The 20788-nt window shown below is 41.8% G+C and overlaps 1 protein-coding gene across 1 annotated transcript in view; it reads left to right on the top strand.

Annotated features, from left to right (window-relative positions):
• Positions 1–17586: 17586 nt before the first annotated feature.
• The window catches only part of bmp4 (bone morphogenetic protein 4), an 8443-nt gene continuing 5241 nt past the window's right edge, over positions 17587–20788 (top strand). The window contains exon 1 of the mRNA XM_034858951.1: positions 17587–17862. The gene's annotated coding sequence lies outside the window, so the exon portion shown is untranslated. The remainder of the gene's footprint in view (positions 17863–20788) is intronic.

The raw sequence follows: 20788 nt of genomic DNA, 5'->3' as shown, positions 1-20788 counted from the left end.
GTTACTGTAGACATCTACTGTACTTTAGATGCTCACACATTACCGTACTTTCTCACACACACTACTTTTTGCATTGGCACCGAATGACGGCAAGAGATGTAAGTCATGAGGTTTGGAATCATCCAATATGGATGCAATTTCTAGGGAGAATGAGTTGTTCCTTCTGTTGTTGAAAAATAAGATGATCTGTGCGAGTTTAATTAGTGTGTGGGATCAAACATGGTAAACAACAGGACATTTTCAAAATACAACTTTCTGAAAATCACCAGATGTTTCCTCTGATGTGGAACCTGTCAAATCTTGCTGCAATCCCCTCTACGCACACTGACTGGCCACTGTGTTATGGATATCTGTCACGTACATGTTGCTGCCATTCTTTCTCAGCATCGCTCTAACTGACTCAAACTCTCTGAGGCTTGTGTTCCAGCTTTAACAAGAGCCAAGTAAACAACTCCTTATGTTAAAGAAAGAAAAAATGAGTGGAACAGCCGGGAAAGTCAGTGGAAAAGCTTTCACAGAGAGAAAGAAAGAGAGAAAAGGAGGGAAGGAAGATCAAAAAAAAATAAAAAATAAAAACTCCCATGCCACAACCATGCAGCAAATTGGTTCAGTGCAGTGAACCTGTGTCCTGTGTTTGGGTAGGCAATAAGCAAAATGGGGAACATGAAATGATATCGCAGCGCATTTATCTTGATAAGAACAGAGGATGTTGAGGCGTAATAGGAACAACATGGCTGGTAATGAGAGGAACACGGCATGATGGAGGAGTAGACATGGATTACCAGCATTCCTCTTGATGGGGTTTTATGGAGGAAAAAAAAAGAATAGAGCTCCCTCGTTTATTTGATTTTAGAGGTTGTGGTTGTCGAGAAAAAAACCTAGATAAATGCATGTTTCATCAGGGCTAAATATTTCCACCCTGTGAAAAAATGCCAGAAAGCAAACACAAGCCAGATTGTGGACTAGTGGTAGGGCGGCTGTGGGTATTTGTTTATATGTTGCTCTGTGTGTGTGTGTGTGTGTGTGTGTGTGTGTGTGTGTGTTTGCCTTCACAAATAAATACCAAGCCTAACCGCTCTCCGTGGCATAGCAGGTGCTTCTAAAACAATGGTAGCTCAACGTTACTTTTTACCAACGCTGATTCTACAGTGAAGTGTTGAGCAAATAAAAGAGAGGAGGAAGGAGGCACAAGATGAATTAGAAGTGTTGGAGCATTGGGAAGGAGAAGGGTGGTTGGTTGGAGGTTGAAGTGAACTCATTCATTGTTGACACGTTTGCTAAAAGGCTTCGATCATAAAAGTGAAAGACTTACTCATAATCTTCCCTGTCTCTTTACGTGCCAAAAACGTGGTAGCTCCCACTGCAAATCGTTAAAGTAATCTCAGCACTTTAGTGTTTCCTACGTTCCACTCTTTTTCTTTTCTTTCACTTTTTGCATCAGATGCAAATGCTTTGTTAAAAGAAAATGTACAAATGTGTGTGAGTGTGTGTGTGTGTGTGTGTGTGTGTGTGTGTGTGTGTGTGTGTGTGAGGTCAGAGAGACACAATGATGCAGCTCAGTGGTGTGTTCACTGTTCCCGTTGTTAGGCTTAGTCAATCTCCTGTTGTATCCACAAGCAAGCAGCTCCCTCGCATTTCTGGAATGACTCACATTTCTTCCCTCGCCATTCTCTTTTTAATTATTGTTGATCTTCTTATGGGTTCCAAGACGAGATAACCCCCTCCCCAACTGCCCCCCCCCCTCCTTCCTTCCTTCCCTTCCTTCCTCCTGACTCGTCCTTACTGCCGTGTCACAGAACGTCAGAACGTGTCGGACACTGAGGTGAGATCAAGAGAAAGCAAATTCACCGAGCTGCGGTAAAGGATACTCCTTTCTCGGACATCTGGACTCCATTTTGTTTCGTTTTGATTTTATCTTTTTGCCATAGTGTTTCGCAATCCAACAATAAAGTGACAAGAATAAGAAAAAACCCTGTTGTGTTAGTGGATTACAGTGTTTTAAATAAACATGAATTGTAAGATGAGAACGGTTCATTTTCTCAATGTTACATAACCAGTGCCAAGTTTTTATTTCGTAAACAAGATTAATTACCACTTTATGTGAGTTTTTATCCCACTGATTGTCTGAGAACAGATGCAGTTGATAGAATAAGATGCAGAGCTTAAAGTGTGTTTTATTTCGACCGTATTTTCCAATGTGTTTGTGTCTGAGTGTCTGATGGGAACAACAATCTTTAACATTGGTCCTGTATTAAGCAAGATCAAGCTACAATGTAAGTTAATAGGGCAATTGTCCAGCTTGTATTTACCTTTGCATAAGTGCTTATTTTGCTACTGACAGGCTCAGATTAATATTCTATAACACAAAAACATAGACAAATAGTGTCCAGGCTGAAAAAAACGGTAGTTACTCTTTAAAACAAAAAAGGTTGACTATAAGACGAAGGGGCTAAAATTCTTAAACTATTACTTCTTGTAAATTAAACCAAACTCAAGTTTAGCCAACCAAATGTAGTTACGTTGAAAAAACATAGTGGTTTTGGTTAAAATAAGATAGAGTAGAACTTGTTTTGGACAAACACGAACACTGCTCTGCTGGGTCAAATTGTTTGTTGGACATGGTCTAAATTGACAAAAGCACAAAAAAAAGCACATTTTCAGTAGGGGCTGAAAAGTCTGATCCTAGAATCGCCCCTTTTCACACACCGTTCTGTGAAACCAGGCTGGAAAAAGAGATGGGTTATAAACAAACCAGCTGGGTTATCTAAATGTTCATTACAACCGTTCGTAACAAAAATTACCCACAATTACTCACTTCCCACAGCGACTGGCCAGGTGTGCACAGGTGAGAAAGTCTGCGGGTTCAAACTTTTCTCTCAAGTTTTTTTTGGTCTTTCTTCACACAACTACTTCTGTCACTTTTCGTACGTACAACTGTGGCGATCGAAAGAGTTTTTCCTTTAGATCTGGCGTCACTTTGAAAAAATTGGTTAATTTGAAACATGCTAAACCCGAGGCTCTCAGAATGATGGGTGAGGAATGAAGTTTGACCAACCAGTTTGACTCCAATGAACCATACGTTTAGATTATTTTGTCAAAGTTGTAACAAACCTTGATTATCCTTTGCATTCTACAACTGTAAATAATTCTCCTTCATTATTAATTGTTGCCATTTCACCAATCACAATTCTATTGTGGCTTGTCTTGCACCATTTTCCATCATCTGTCCAAAGCTGTTGGATCTGAATATATGAGCTAATGGAGCTGAGCAGAGGCCGATCAGCTGAAATCTCACCTGCAGATTTATTTTCTGGGAGCTGAAAGCATGGTGACTTCAAGTAACTCAATACTTTCACACATTATCCTTATCACCTCAGACTCAGTTAAATCACCACCGTAATGGCTGCCGTGTTTTCCTAGCTCACCACCATCAGTTATCCTGTTCTCTCTTCCTCCCCTGTACATCGACCCCTTTTCCCTGTCTCCCAGTCGTTGTTTGTTCCTCCTCCTTTTCCTTGATTTTCTCCAATCTGCCCCACGGAGAATGAGCCAGAGCACCTGCAAGTGCTCACTTTGAAAGATGTTGCAGGCCCAAGAATGTGCGCAGTAAACACACGAGCGCTGTATTTATAATAAATCAGCTTTATGGCCCTCTGATGGAGGTGATATCAGTGAAATTTATGCTGAGAGACCTCGCCGTCCTTAGCAAAACAGCTGCGAGATAGCACTACACCCCCTCACTCCCACCACCGCCTTCACCCCACCCCCCTCGCACCACCGCCCCACCCACCCCGGCGATTAGCCTGGTCTGACTGGGGTTAGAGAGCCCAACACAGTCCTCTCTATGTGGCGGGGCCTGCGGTCCCTGGAACGGGTAAGTCCAGACTGAAATAGAGTGTGGGCAGGGTGGCGGTAATGGGGAACAGTGTGTGTGTGTGTGTGTGTGTGTGTGTGTGTGTGTGTGTGTGTTTGTGTGTGTCTCTGTGGTGGTATGTGTGTATTTAATGTAGGCTGGGTTGCACAAATAGCATAAGTCTCGTGGACGAGACCAGAAGAGTGTCTGAGAGTTTTAAGGTACATCAGCGACTCCAACCCGGTGTTATCTCCATTTTTCTTTAAAATTCACCCGCACATTTTTTTTCTCACCATCATGCACATTGTTCACCTGTAAGCACATTGAAGATTTGAGTTGGTTAAACAGCTTCGTCACGGAGTTATCATGTTAAAACCTTACAGTGTAACCCAAAATACAAGGGTTTAGTAGGAATGGGCTTGACAAATTCATACATACTGTCCTATATCACACACACACACACACATACACACACACTGCTACTCCTCCCTTGATCATCCAGCCTTCTCCAGCAGATGGTTTCTGTCACTGCTCGCCAATGGACAGAAAACGAATCTAAAAGCAATGATGTCACAGCCATGTCTGCGTTGTACGGTTTCATCTTACAGAACCCATTCCCATCATTCCATGATGAAAGGTGACCACCGGCCATTATTTGGTTTTCAACAGATGCAGGCAATAATAACAACGGCTGAGGTCCCGATGGTTAGAAGTGTTCTTAAAGCCTCTAAAACGCTGTGGAGTTACACATGATCAAGCCCCAAAATAAACCACGTAAACAGTGAATTACTGTGTTTTCCTCTGATGTCATCTCCTGCTCATCTTGCCAAGAAGGGTGCAGCAGCTTCTGTAAATGTTTGTTGTCCTTTTGTCAACAACCCCTCTTCAGGAGCCGTCATTCAAACACATTTGCCAATTTGATATCATGCCAAAATGACACAAAGGTGGATGAGCAAAATCTGGAGGTGAGTCACATCAGCCAACTGTATGTTACAATGATTACATAGTGGAAGAGCGTTTAATCCTTCCTGGGAAAAAGAGGCAAGTGTGTTGTTCTCTTTTAGAAAACAACTGCTGAAGTGCCTTTGAGCATGGCACTTAGTAGTAATTGTTCAGTGGCTGGCAGGGAAAAACCACAGTTGTAGACAAAACCTCCATGCCTCCAGCTAAACGAGTGTAAGCAGGCTTATACTGAAACATGTCACATATTCTAGATTTAAAGGTCCCATGGCATGAAAATGTCATTTTATGAGTTTTTTTTTACAAACATTAATATGTGTTCCCCCAGCCTGCCTATGGTCCCCCTGTGGCAGTGTAAACCGAGCCCTGGGTACCCTGCTCTGCCTTTGAGTAAATGAAAGCTCAGAGGGGCCAATCTGGAATCCTGCCCTTTATGACCTCATAAGGGGCAGGATTCCAGAGGTTACCTCCCGTTCAGAGAATTTGACCCATGAGAGAGAGACATCATGGCTTTCAAACTTCCTCCATCACTGCACAGCAGTTTATAATGCTACGGGACAGGCTTTTACTGCTCTGGAGTATGATCACTGTGACAGTCGTGTAAAGTAGCATACAAAGCCCATTGCAAAGCGCTCTGCCACGCAGGGCTGTAGCTATCACTGAGGACTCTGTGGTCATTTCCTCTTTAGTGTTTCTTGGAAATCGCGGGGTTTAGTGACACAATGAGAAGTTTGCATTCAACGAGTTAGACACATGTTACATGTATTATTTTTTATGAATTTGTTTTGGTGGCAAAATCACATACCTGGCAGGTCAAAAAAAACTTCACACAACTTTAGAACACAATGTGTGAACTGTATGACGGTCACACAGTTTACATAAAATACAATTGAGAACATGAATGAATAACTACAATTTTGACTTTGTGGGACTTGTTAAGAGATTTGCATATGGCTTTTAGAAAAATTTCACACAGTTGTGGGATTCAGCTGGTGGAATCTAAAATCCTGGCGATGTCCCCGTCCGACAGCCCTGCCACCTGGAATGTGTCCTTGCATGTATTTGATTGGCCAATGTAGATGAGGTTGCATTCATATTGTGTGTTGCGGAAAAAAGGTTTAACTTTTCTTTTATTTTGCTAATGATGGCTTCATCAAAATTAATCATTCATTCTTAATCTGGCCTAGCCTAGTTGACACCAGACCCTTCTCAGTTGTAACTGAGCGTGGGTCTGGGGAAGGTCCATTCAGAGCCCGTTTCCAAAGGGGTGTCACCAAATGCCTCTGGGTGCAATTGGACGGACCTAAAACCAATCAGAGCAATGATTGCTCTGTATGTATGTATGTATGCTGACACATCAGACTTTTGTCTAACACAGTAAGCATAAAACATCTTTTTTTAGATATGAAGGCTTCAAGTGTTGTTCTTTGCAACACTCACAGACTTCATATCATATCTAACCTTAGTTTATTTTTTTAACAAAAAGGACACGTTAAAATCGCTTAAAACAGACGTGATAGCTTCAAACAAGTGATGCTCCGGATGCTCCGGATGTTCCACGGCACCAGCCATCTTTGTTATGCACAAAATCTGCTTCAACGTCGCTGTGTTATTGTCATCGTGTACATCCCGCCTCAGCGGTTGTGATTGGTGCCTCGATTTGGAAAACTTGGGAATGGGCTTGAATGGGCTATTGGCCAGATGGGCTTGGAATTTCCTGGAAGTTTGTCAGGGTTTTCCCAGGCTAAATATGGCCTTCAAGTTTTGGAAAATACAACGTGGATCTGTTCCAAATAAATACATTTAGCTCTTATCCTCTTCACAGTTGTTTTCTTGTGTGTTATGTGTGAGAAATAAACAACAGCCAGCCAGACGTTCTGTGATGGGAGGAGAAAACAGTATGGGATGGATGGGGACTTTTGATTGGTTTACCCCCCCCATTCCTCTCTGTGTTCTCACCTCCTCTCCCCTGCTGTGAGCCAGGCTCGGGGGGGGGGGGGGAGTAACGCAACAAATTTGGCAGTTACCCCAGCATCAACCACTGGCGTGTTTGAGCAGTTGCCATGGTGACCAGCGGGCTCCCGCAGCAGGGATCAGGCCTCCAGTTTTTCGCACCTACAGCTCCAGAGGAGAGGAAGCAGCTCGGGATGGAAGGTGTTTGTTGCAGGAACAAAGAGGGTGGAGGGAGGGAGGTTTACGCACATTTCAGTTGTGTTTTGGTTAAGATCAAATTCTGAATAATATGTTTATACATGTCTTTTTTAGATCCTGCTCTCAGATGTCCCCACCACACATGAATAAACAAAACATTTCAAATGAGGCCTCGGATACCATTTAAAGCGTACCAAACCACTAAAGACAACAATAACTGGAACAACATGGACACATGCATCATTATCCTGGCTAATATCATTAAAACTGTGGTATTTTTATTTAACTTTTTCTCCCAATAAGCTTTTATTCCGTGAGCTTATTTGTTTTTTTCTTGTGAAAAGGATACGATGTTTGCAGTAGAAAGAAACAGAAATGTTGTATTTGTGTTTCCTGAATTTTAAAAGGATATTGTACTTTGTACGTATAAACACTCAGCCTTTATAAATTAGATTTTCCGATGGGGCTTTGAGTGCATGACTTTTTACTTGGAGACGTTGGAAAAGAAATTCCAAATGCTTACTGTTAGCAGCATAATTCGGTGCTCTAACTCAGCAGGACCCTCGAGGGCCTGGCCCCGTCTTCAGGTCGGTGTGTGTGCGTGTGTGTGTGTGTGTGATCTCCAGCTGCGGCCCTCAAGTGTGCTCTTGCAGTAAAAATAAATAAATAGAAAGCACAACCATTCTTAATGCTCCTGACTCCTTTTGGAATCACCAACCCTTTGTCTATTTATTCATTTTATTGTCAGCGGAAAATTTGTGTCATGTCAACGGGCCCTGGGGACCGGTGTTGAAGCACAGAGAGGACAGAAATGTGGCTTCAGTTAGTTGGATCCATTAACATGTCTCTGAAACTACAGCGGATGAATCGGACTGTTTTTTGCTCCCCTCTGTATTGGTGTTTAATCCGTGTTTGTTTGTAAAGATTGGAAGACCTTTGAGGTACCACAACCACACTCCCTCTGGTGTTCTATTGCTTGGGCATTACACGCTCTCGTGTCCGAATTAGGCTTTCAACAAGAAGCTTGATTTGTCGAGGAATTACAGGTAATATGACTAAGCATGCTTTTAAGAGCTTCCCAGCAGTCAACAACTTGAGTTCCATCTGGCCTCGTAACTCTCTGATTTAGGATCTGCACTGGCCCGCCACAGGTGCAGACGCTAACTTTAACGAGAGAGAATAAAAATGAAACTGCAGATTAATTCCCAGATTAGATTTGATCTCAGCACCGATACAAAATGAAAGCATCATTCTGATGACGTTCCCTATTTTTGTTATAGTGAACAAAGCCTATTAAAAGACCAAAACCAACCGCGACTTTAAGCCATAGACCTCCACTTTTGTTCAAAAACCATTAAAAACACGTCATTTGTAATCCGGGCGTCATTGGAAAAGACAGCTTGCTCTCAATGGCCTTCACTGAATAAATAAAGGTTATATTAAAATAATCATCAACGAGCCTCACCGTTGTACTGTGACATTTTACTGAATGAACATGGGCACTGTAGTTTATTTTAAATCAATCCCACATACACCATTCTGCTGCTGTAAAAACTCTGCCGCTGAAAATAGTCCCCACAAGATGTACTATTTATTCCTGTATGAGTGATGTTTGCTAAAACCTACAAGTGCCCAGCTCTTTTAGGAAATCATTCAGCCTTATTATTTCAAACAAAAGTATATTTGTGACCTGTTTTTTCAGTAGGAACAACTGGAAGAAGGAAAGTAGGAATGACAAAATAAAAATTTTGGGGATTTTGATGGGATTTTTTGACAATGAGGAAAAAATAGAATAAAACAAGCCTCATCATTTAACACGATGACCTCTCGGCCCACGTGAATGTGTGCACGTCTGTGCATGCACGTACTGTACAGTATGTTGTGTGAGTGTACGTCTAGTATAACTGTATCCCACCCCTGAGCTTCAGCTCTCAAATCAAGGCCCTGAAAGTAAACAGTGCACTGCCAGAGGACCTTGTTTATCAAATCTGCAATTGCACTCATAGAACAAAATGACCTACAATTACAAGCCCAGCTAGAAATTAAGTTTTCAGTCAGCCATCCAGAAAAAGATCATAGGACATCTTGCAAAAGGGAATTCTTCAGTAGTCCTCCCCTTCTCCTTCTACCTTTCTTTTTACAGTTTTTTCCCCCTATAACGCCATACTGTCATGGCTGTTGAAGTGATTTGTTGATGAAATATATTCCTCCGGTTTGTAAAATGGTTTATGTAGTTGCCATGCAAACCAACACATGGTTGAGAGTGTATATGTCACGTCATGGTCACATTTGTAGAATTTCCTCCCCAAAACAACCACAACAGGCTCATTCTTTCAAGCACGAGAGCTTTGTTGCTACCGGCTTCGCCAAGATATTCCGACCACTCCTAAAACGTCAACCATTCCAGCAAAAGTAATTACATGTCGCTGCCCTGGAAGCAAAGTGGAGAGGTTCTCTCTTTAAAGTGTGTAAAATTCCCTCCTAGTTTAATTATGTGGTGCTGGGTGGAACCTGGAGGCTACTCTCTCCTCTGTGCTTTAACATCAGTGCATTTTCCATGGCACAAGCATGCAACATATCGGTTCCCACAGAGAGATCGGAAGCACGGCGGATCCCAAAACCTGGGTTACAGCATTCCTGGATCTCTGAGCAGTGTGGTGACCTAATCGCCTGACCACCTACTGGTCCGTGCCAAATCCCAAGCAGCAAGCCAGACACCCCTGAGAGTAACATCCGACTACACCATAAAATATTACGTCAGGAGTGAGTCATTGGATACTGAGCCTCGGTCAGGACAGCTTTACATACTCACAAACACAGGAGCTTTGCTCAGACCGGATTAAGCCGGTGAATAAACCGTATCACTGAAAGGAAACTTGTCATGTTTGGCAGCCATAGTGTTCACTTTACAAAGTTACAGTGCATTTAATGGACACTTTTAAAGACCAAAAACTGAACATGGAGATTCTATTTTCCCAAAAAAGTCTGGTACACAAGTGTAACATATACGTAGGTTTACAGTTATATACAGTAAAACCTGCTTCAAAAGTGATTACATGATGCCAAATCATTTCAAAATCTTAACTTGCCTCATTGAATGACACACATGTGAACTGACACCCTCCGGCCAATCACGAGTACATGTCTGTGACAAAGGTCTCCTGCATCCAGCTGTTGATACCACAAACAAATTCACTTTGACAAATAGCCAAGCTGGAGACCCCACGTTTGATAAACAAAAGGGTCTCTCCTAATAAATCAATTCACATTGCTTTTATTAGTGTTTTGACGTATTAGTCACGCACATAATCCGTCAGCATGTGTAGATTACTCACAAAGCAAGCAAGACCGAGACCTCTATATTTATGTATGAAATATATCATCAAAATCGTGATTTATTAGAGTCATGACCGTATCAATAACTGGTGCTAACAGCGCATTAGTTCATTGAGAAGCAATTGTTAGCAATTCAACACAACAGGTTCATTATGATTGTAATTTTTTGCAATCTCGCTCATGAATTCTGATTAAAATTTCCAAGCATTGACCTCAAATCCTACTCACTTTGGGCAAGCCAGTCCAAAAGAGCCAAACCAAAAATAACTACTACAGTAGCAACAGTAACTAAGGGGGGGGGGGGGGGGGGGGGGGGGGGGGGGGGGGGGGGGGGGGGGGGTGCTTAGCAATCTGTCAATTCACAAATGATAATCGCAAAATTCAATCAAATAGAACCTGTGGTTTAAAACAAAATCATTCAAATGAGCGTTGGACTTTGATATTGACTTTGATTAATACATTTGGCTTTTATGTGCTGAATACTTTGTCTCAAATACCTTTTGTCTGTTTCAACACTGTCCTCTTCTCTCCTGTTGCCCATAGTTCGCCCACACAGGGATGTTAGCATATTCCAACTGCTTGGAATTCCTTCCTGCCGTCTTGGGAGCACACACTGCGTTTTAAAACTTGTTGGGCCTTTTCAAGTTTTATTTGAAGGCATGTTATTACATTCTTGAAGGAATAACGGTTCCCTAGAGTGATTTACATGCTGTATTAAATGTCATGGTTCAAATAGACGCTGTTGACACTCCTCCGTTTGAGAGCATGTATATAGCATCAAATGATAAGACAGCAACTATACAGATATAGTGAAAATTATAATATAGACAAGTGGTAGTTTTGGAAATGAGGGCAGAGGTTTTGAGTGTACTCCACCTCCATAAAGTTGATGTCTTACTTCACACTGGTTTGGCGGGATGTCTGTGGCTGGTCTTGGGTCTTTGCATTTGTGACAATTTTTGCCTTTCTGCTTTCAATCAGGGTCAGTTAAGGTGGTGCAAGACTTTTTGAAAATCAGATTGACTGAATAGCAACGTTGTACAGTAACTTCCTAACCTAATTTTGAGAAATTAACATAGTTTAATTGGCACACATGGTATTCAAAACTAGTAATCTCTGGTCACAGGACCTTGTAGGGCATTATATCCAAGTCTACCACCTTAAATGTAATTAATTGTGTTAAAATTCCAATCTGATCCGTTTATCCAGCACCCAACACTTGGGAGGTTCCCTATCACAAAGAAGGGCCACTGCTGGAGAATTTATATGGCTGCCTCTTAGCTTGGCCTCTTAGGGACTGGGGTGGGTGCAAAGTCAATTCCACTCTCAGATTAAAGGAGTATCTTCAAGTGCCAATCCAAATGGTGATAAAAAAAGCTTTTTAATCCATTGAGAAAGTTTAGTGGTATAACCCCCCAGAGTCCCACCATCAGGCGTTGCCCCACTCTGGCTGCGTCTGGACAGTGTTGAAGCCAGAGTGTGTCTCCTTGTGCCCTGACAGAGGGAGAGAAAGGCCTAAAAAAGGCCCCTTCCGCCACTCACTTGACCAGTTCTCTTTGATAACATCTGGCAGGGGCAGGTTTGCACCAGCGACAGCAGGAGATGGAGGGACATTAAAGTCCTGTCACTCACTTGGCAAGGAGGCAGTCACTAACTCCACATCATTCGGCAGACCGCACCTCAACCTCTTAAACTGGAGTGTCACTGATGATCTCTCTTTCTAATGGGTCTGATGATGTTCTCCAACAAGAGTGCTATATGAAATGATAGCTTGGCATGGCTGCTTTTTATTCAGATTTTTTTTTAATCGTATCATTAGGATAACTAAGACTTCTGACACCTACTTAGTCAGGCCAAACGTTTCTGTACAAACGTATTTTTGATTGCAGAACAAAAGCAAAACCTCTGTGACTTGAAACTCTGTGCATCCTTTATAGAAGGAAACTTCATGTTAATCCGGTTTATCTAAACAGTGTTGTCTGTTAACAGAGATGGCCCGGAAAAGACTTCGACCTATCTTTGTTCTGGGTGTGTGGGTGTGTTAGGTGTATGTGTTTGTGTGTGTGTGTTGGTGGGGGGGGAGTGGGGGGCGGGGGGGGGGGGGGGGGGGGGGGGGGGGGGGGGGGGGGGGGGGGGGGGGGGGGGGGGGGGGGGGGGGGGGGGGGGATTGTTTCAACATAGCTCCCCTGGGAAGGGCTCAAACCAATACAACATTCATCCCTCTCCATTTTCTTTCTGTTTACTTCTAGGTTCATGAGTTTACATGCCAATTCCATTACAGGGATTAAAATAGTTTGTCCAATCCATCCTCAAACTCTGCTTCCCTTGTCCTTTTCCCTTCCTTAACCCCTCACTCCACTTACAGGCTTTCAGGTCCCAGGGCTGGGTTAGGGGATTACAGGACAAGCACACTGCAGCCCGAACACCCTAAGAAACACAAGGCAGCTGTGTTAAAGAATGTTCCAATGAGATGTCTGAGCATTAGTGAAAGCTGAGGCTTGATCAATGGCCGTGGCACGTGTCTGCACTAGTGAACACTTCACGGAGTGTCTGAAAGAGAAGAAAGAGAAAACGAAGGTGTGTTATGACATGGGGCTCAGGGTCTAGGCGGCCGGTTCACCTTTGAGGTGCTGCTGATTAAGGGCCGGTGTTCACAGGTGAGTGGCTCCGAGCAGGATTTAGTGACAAAGGCAAAGAGGTGAAATCACCCCACTCTCCATGCTATCGTCAAAGCAGCAGAGCACTGCTGACCTCTCCCCCGAATGGCCAAAGGCACATGTCAGAAGATAAGAGAGCTTTGTGGCTCTGTGATCAGCTCATGCAAAGAAAATGATGGCAAGTTTTTAAAGTTACTTTACCAACAAATGATGTCCAAAAAAGGGGGAAATAAATACTGTAGATGGTTAGAGGCATGAAACACTTGGCTCTTTTTGAAATCTTTTCTGATCTACACACACAGAGTCTCCAACTTTGGGATCAGAGATTCATGTTGTAAGTGAAATAAGTCAGTCAGTCTGTGGGTCTAAGCCACCCGCAGTTGATCTCCTTCAAAACTGGTAGGGCTCAAAGGGGCTAAGCCTGGTCAACACCTCGGAAGAAAGATCCACAGCATATCTTCAAGCGCTCTTAGCAGCCATAGTTGGTTAAACAGGCCTGAGGATTCATGTGTGGAAGAACTCAGCAAAGCCGTATTCTCACATGAACTCTACACAATGTCCGGATCTTGCCCTTTCACACATTTAGCACACAAAGGAGATTGTCTGTGTCGGGTGCATTCTCACTTACTGGAAATACTTTGCTTGGTTTAGGCGATGGGTTGTGTCTGGGCGTGCAGGCGGGAAGACATGATTGAGATAGATCACACCGCGGTCATGTAGCCAGTTTGTAATTTCGTCAATAACAACCGAGTCTCTTGTTGTTGCTTGAATTTGTCTGACGATTTTGCTGCCGGCCCTTACCAACTGAAGTTCCCAAATCTCATCGGTTCTCCAGTTAGACATTTTCATTGCTGTCTTCGTGTGAATGACCCCTCTGAAGGCATGTTTGGATTTTTCCAGTTTCACGCCAGCATGATAGACACGTCATCAACATGTCCTCTAAAGAGTAAGTGATCATAATTGGGAAATAAATGATCGTGACAGAGTAAAATTGGAGTAATAATCATAATAATGGGAGCAATTTGTGCTGTTGCCATCAGTGACACAGATTCACCCAAACAAATAATGACATGGAAATGTATCTTTTGTTTCTACAAACTTTCCATTTTCACAGGCACATGTACAGTACAGGTTGATCTTTGTGTTATCTGTCCACAACAAATTTCTCCATAACTCTGTTGTTGTTTTTTGTGTTTTGTTTTTTTACGTGACTGTTTTTGAGACTTATCTGCAGTTTGCATCTTGTGGTCTCGGATAATGCCGGTGTGGTCTTGCCTGGTTGTCGTTGACACACCTACAGACAACGTACATCATGCTGACGTAACGCTGCAATATCTCACACATCTCAACAACTCCCACAGACATCCTGTCCTAGAATATATTTACTTTGTTATCGTTTGGTAATAGTTACATTACAACATCCAGACGTGACATTATAATGTCTCTGTAACACTGCAGCAATGTCCTGCCATACATTTTATGCACAATGTTACAACGACACAACTTTGCAAATGTGTTAAATTAAAGATACAAATGTTACATTACGATGTCTTAGCAATGTTAAGTTGCAGCTATGTTGAATTCAAAGTATGTGATGTGTCTATCTATCTATCTATCTATCTATCTATCTACGTGTGAGCTGCAACACGTGTTGCTGTTTCAGAACATTCAGCTGTATTTAATATGAAATTGTAGCTCCAATAATCTAATGATATCAAACTATGCATTGAGGCTGACAACAAGGAATGTTTGATCTGTTGTCACAGTGAGACACTAGTGCAACAGCGAGTCATCTGCATGATCAGTCCCAGTGATCACAACAACTTGAAAGTGAAAACATGAAAAATGGATCCCACAAGAAAGGCTGCAAGTTTGACTAAAACTAAATTGTGCATGACAAGGACCCTCATCAAAGGGCAAATGCTGTTTTTGTAATATTGTTTACAATCACAGCTTGAGATCCAGCATTAAGAGTCATGCAGAAGGTATGCGCTGGAACGTGAGGAATATTACAAGTGGCCTGATTCACAAAGAACATCCCCTATGCCACACACCAATGCACACACACACACACAAACACACGCACACTTACACAGATACAAAAGCACATGCATGCACGAACAAACACAGCAGGCAACGCATCTGCAACAAACGGGTCTCTTTCCTCAAAGCCCTATAGTCAAGAGTTGAATGAAGAACCAAAGTCGGTCAAAGTGACAGACAAGTTCAATAATGATTAACAAAATGATCTGAATTAAAGGTGAAAACAATGTATTGGATAAGAACCACAAAGTACATTTAACAGGAAAAAACAACTTTTCAGTTTTTGGTTCAGTTCAGTTTTTCCCCAGCTTATCAAAGAACCAGAGCAGATTTAAAGCATGACAAAACCTCTGTTGCCAATGTATCTCCAAGTTTCAGCTGAAAGTGTCGGACCCATGATTCTTGTAGAACTCATTTGGCATTAAACGTTTGGCGGAAATTAAACTTTCCTAACTATTTTTGACCCGAGCTTACTTAGCGATCTTTTACTTTCCTATTGCGCTCTCATCAGACCTAAAATCAGTGAAAATGTTTGAACCAAATTTAATCATTACTTGAGGGTAAATCCTCAGGCTGTGACAACAACACTTCTCAGATGCTGCTTATCAGTAAGTTAATCCACTTCAGCAGAATTGGTCATTATGAGTACGGAAACTCCCAAAAACCTGAAAGCTCTGCAAAGTTTGCCCAAAATTGCACCTAAAGACAATTAAAAGCGGCTTTTTTCAAACAATAGCAGGTTCTGGATAACCTATTGACAAGTGCAGTATGTAAACATCTCTGGGGTTATTTCAAAGAAAATTGTAAATTTTTTTACAAGTCGCCATGACTTAAAAGTATGATACTCTGTCACAACTGCATACTAAACACATCTGTTGTGCGCTATTCCTAAATTTTAGCACAGCTTTTGATCACAGGACTCTGCAGATGAAGTTGTTGGAACCATGAGATCAATTACTGTGGTGTGCCACAGGTCAGCTCTCTGGGTCTCCTACCTTTTTTCAAATATTTATCTAATATATACATATTCCTTCTTCGCCTTAATGTTAGACACTATTTTGAACATGAAACAGCAATCTATCTCCCAAACACAGTAAGTGGTGCCATGTTACATAACTGTGCTAATGTCTGTAGGGGTACTACAAGGGGAGACATCACTGCAAACAACACAAAACAGAACTGGAATTGTTATTTTGAAATAATTGAAACGCTGTAATGCTTTTGGTTGTTGGAGCTGCCAGACACATAAATAGGAGCAGAAAGTAGTGGTTCCATTTCTCAGACGTCTTAAGGGAAAACAGATTTATTTCTGTTAAACAATAATTGAATCTCACTTATCTCAGAAATGCTTTTGAAAAGTGTAAAGAATATTGAAGATGCAAAATTAAAGATGCATGTATATGTATAATGTGTGTGCTAACTCTTTCTGCATGATTTTTTTTTACTGTATTCATTATATGAAAACACATGAACATAAAGCACTATGGACATAATTAATTGTCTTTTGTAAAAGCTCTTTAAAGAGTAGCCCAGTGAAGTTTCCTAAAAGAATGAAAAAAAATAATTGTTTTATAGCTCCACATGAGCAATGAGAGTCACTCCAAAGATTTTCAAGCACACTGGTTTCTTGTGGGATTTAGTGAGTCTCTGAATAGGACTTCTATTTAAACTTTATGTTACAACCTAATGAGCATCAGAACATGTGTAACGATCCATCAAAGGTTAACAAGATTATTTTAGCTCTATATTAACTCAAAACAACAAAAGACTTTTCAAATGGGTTTCAGAAGGAAAATACAAAGTGTTTCTGCAGTATTTGGTTCAGGACCCACTAAAAAGGACTATAACCACATGAATAGCAGTTAAGCTGTTGCATTGTAAAGGACAGGGAGCACAGAGAGTTTATCCCAGAGCTATCAAGGGCCTCATTAACACTCATGGTTGCCTCCATAGAGGCCACATCTAGGAATAAATGGTCTCCTACATGGACAAAACAAACAAAAATACATATTTTTTGGTTAACAATAACTCCCCCCCCCCCCATAAATTGACTGGCAAGGGTAATTAAAGGAGATATTATTGACTGATTGAATTTTCTGTGAGTGTGCTAAATTAAGTCAAGCTAGTCAATATGTATTTAAAGCAAAGCTGCACAGGCAGCATTAGCAATCAATTTATAAATATTCGTTTAGTGTTAGTTTTTCATTTGATTTGGGACATTTTAACTTAATTACTCTGACCAGATGCCATTTCAATTGTATTTAGACCAATTGTTTTTATTTTTACCTTCAGACATTTTATTTAGAGTACCACAACGTCACTTTGCAACAAGTTGTTAACTGTCTGGAGCCCAGCATTTAAATGCAGATTCAAACCATTGAGCACATTCACAGTCAAATTACAAAGTTTCACATAATGAAAAAGAACATTCAATGAGCTCTCCTTATTTAAAGTGGAGGAGGAGAGAAGGGGGGTTATCCAAGGTGTTTGAGACAGATGAGGGAGGGGGGGGGGGGGGTTCAGGGAGGGAGGGATGAGGAGGCAGGGACGGTAAATTGGGCGGACACATAAAAACTGCAAGGGGCCATAGATGCTGGATCATTTGGAGAATCTGGCAGTCTTGCGCACCACCCGCCATCACGAGCTGAACTGGAGACGGATAGGAAACCCCGCTGCCGGCCTTCACCCCGACCCCGTCTCCTCTTGTTCGTTTAGAGGTGTCGCTAAAGGATTAATGAGCCAAAAAGGCTCTCATCTTGTCATTCAGGTTCATTTCGGCGTTTTTCGGCTTGTCGTCTGGACTGCCTTACATCTTCCCTGTCATATTCACTTCATTCGAGGATACCTGTACCTCTACTGATGGTAAGCGCTCATCCTCTGACACATTCGCACATAACACGTTCAGTAGCGCAGCTTTTAAACACGGAACGTGTTGAATAATAGACTACAGGAGGAAGTTGACAGGTTGGGACTTTTACTCATGGTTTATTGTGTTTCAGCGCGTTTAACTAACTTTAATGACTTTGGACAGCCTTCCCGGTAGAAATGTACCAGAGTACATGCCCACAAGCCTCTCACAGCCTTCCTAATTTACACAGAAACGGAGGTACAGTGAAATAAAAAGCGCATTTGGGGACGTATAGCGCAGTAATCCTGGTGGAGCTCCTTTTGTGCCGGAGAGTTGAGCAGTAAAACCAACACAGTGAGGTAATTTCCAAACAGAGCGTCCAATTTCTCTACGCCTGTCTTTCTTCAACACAATTAAAATATTTACATAATTCCGACGTGTAACTTTTGCCAAAGTTTGGCACCGATGTTGTCCGATTAAACACCTGCATCTGTTTCGTGTCAAACCGGTGCGTAATGTGCAAGATGGAGATGATGACACAGCTCAGAAGTTAAGCTAGAACGGAAAAAAGATGTTCATTTCTTAGGCTAATTTTTTTTATTCTAATAATCTCGTTGAATAAATCCTGCGTAATTGAGCAAGATTTCAAACGGCACATTATTTTCAAGTTATGACAAAGTCGGCACAAACAGTCAGTGCCAACACAGCACATCCGAGGTGATTCCAGTTCGTAATTGTTTGACATTGTAATATAGGAATTTGCAGTTTTCATCTGTTTTGTAACAAATAATTTTTAAGGGGAAATGCATTATTAAATACAGTAAAGCTGCAGCAGAGAAAACATATTGCGGCCTGCAGGCGCATGGCGTCTTTGGCACAATCCCTTTACTTTTTTAACTTTAAGTTTCTCTGCTGCAGTGCAGAGAACCAGACTCGCCAAACTTTGGGTGCAAAAGCATTTTATATTCACATAGTTATGAATTGAACAAATCACGTGCATTTGGCAAAGAGAGGTTACTTATTTTGAGGAACACATTTGACGATATTTGGAGTTTTACATTTGTATTAATTACCATTCTTCAACCTGTTAATTAATAATAAGCTGAGAAGAATTGACATTGCCAAAGGGATTTTGTTTGTTGTGCTTGTTGTGTTTTCATTTCTTATCAAAAAGAGCGAAATCAGCACAAGAAATCTCAAAAAAGTCAAGCAACTGATCATTTCTATCGGAGCTCTTGCTTCTCAGAATGCACTACAAAACCATTAACCTGGTTTCAGTGATCTCACTGACTGTGAATGTTCTTACTGTTGAGCTGCTCACTGGGAGCAAATAAAATCCCAAACCTATTCAACAACAAGATATATTACAGGTCTTTGTTTTATTTATTTCAACACAAATGAGGATATAACATACTGTTATGCACAATGGCTCTCTTTAAACTTGTTTAACAAAATCCTTTGAGCTTTAATTACAACTCACTTGTTATCAGGATGGTAAAAAAAACTATTGATTTTTATTTGTTTGACTTTTGTATTTTTTTTCTTTGCAACTATAGGGTCATTATTTGGAGTAACCATGACAATCATCAATAACTTTAAACCTTGTTAGCATTAATCACAGAAGGACATGTAAAATCAAATATGGCAGCAGGGTCTAAAATCTAAAATGGTTAAAAAAGAAAAAAATGGGGCCAGAGATTTGGCTGTTCCTGTGGTAACCTGTTGCCCTCCTCCCTCCCTCCTTCCCATCTTCCCTCCCACCATTACTGTCAAATTCCTCAGGAAACACATCTGAAGAGCCATGTGCATAGTGTGATCACATTATCTCTGGTCAGAGTGAGTGAGAGAGAGAGAGAGAGAGAGAGAGAGAGAGGCCAAGGGGGACCGAGCAAAGCCAAAGGCAGTTGACTGCTCCGGGCCTAATTGCACCCTGGTCTGCATTTGTTGTTGCAAAATGTGTCTCTGTCTGTCGCTCACTTTAAATGTCTTCTCATTGGGAAGCTTCTAAAAATCTGGGAATTCTGTTTTGCTGTCACTGATGAAGAGGAGTAAATATGAGTTCACAATACTGGTACATGTGTTGGTGTAACTCCAAATGTTTTTTTTTTTTTACATCACCACTGTTAAAAACAGACCAGCAAAAACGAATGCGATGACTTTCCAGAGTTGAAAGTTACTCGCTGTCTGCCTTACATCTTCTTTCATCATCGCACCACTTTGAGTGTCTGTCTGTTTTAGCCTGCAGCTTTGTCAGTGGCTGGTTACAGTTACAAGATGTTCTGTATGGTCAGTGTTTTTGAGTGCTATGAATCCCTGTAATCATGGGAGAGGCCCTCACTGTACAATGAACGTTTGTTGTAAGAGATGTGCACACACACACACACACACACACATACACACACACACACACACACACACACACACACACACACACACACGTTATCCCCCACCCCAGGGGTAATAGAGCTGATCATGTTCTGAACCCTTCTCTCTCTTTGCCACAGTTCTCACGAACATGCAAGCAGTGGCACACATGCATGCTTGCACACAGGCACACACACCGTTTAGCTCATGCACACACACACACACACACACACACACACACACATACATACTGCATCACCCTTTCTTCACACACACTGGATCTAGTGTCATGACCGAGAAAGGGGAGGGTGGTGGGTCAATCGTAGGTCAAAGTCTAATGCTGTTAGAAAAAGATCCTTGATAGCATGTACAGTGAGCCATGCAGGGGCTGAGATTATCGCACAGATACAAACACACACACAAAAACACACACATAATGTTCCTGTTAATGTGCATCCTCACTGTGTAGTAATTCTTGGTTGCTCTCCAGTGGAACAGGCTCCAAATGATGACCAAAGTTGCTTGGGATCACCGGTTAGAAATGTCTGCTCTGTGGTGCTGTTGTTGTGGTCACCC

Source organism: Etheostoma cragini, chromosome 20 (assembly GCF_013103735.1).
Source record: "Etheostoma cragini isolate CJK2018 chromosome 20, CSU_Ecrag_1.0, whole genome shotgun sequence".
NCBI classification, from domain to species: domain Eukaryota; kingdom Metazoa; phylum Chordata; class Actinopteri; order Perciformes; family Percidae; genus Etheostoma; species Etheostoma cragini.
Note: the sequence above shows the minus strand (reverse complement) of the source record. Positions and strands in the feature narration are given on the sequence as shown.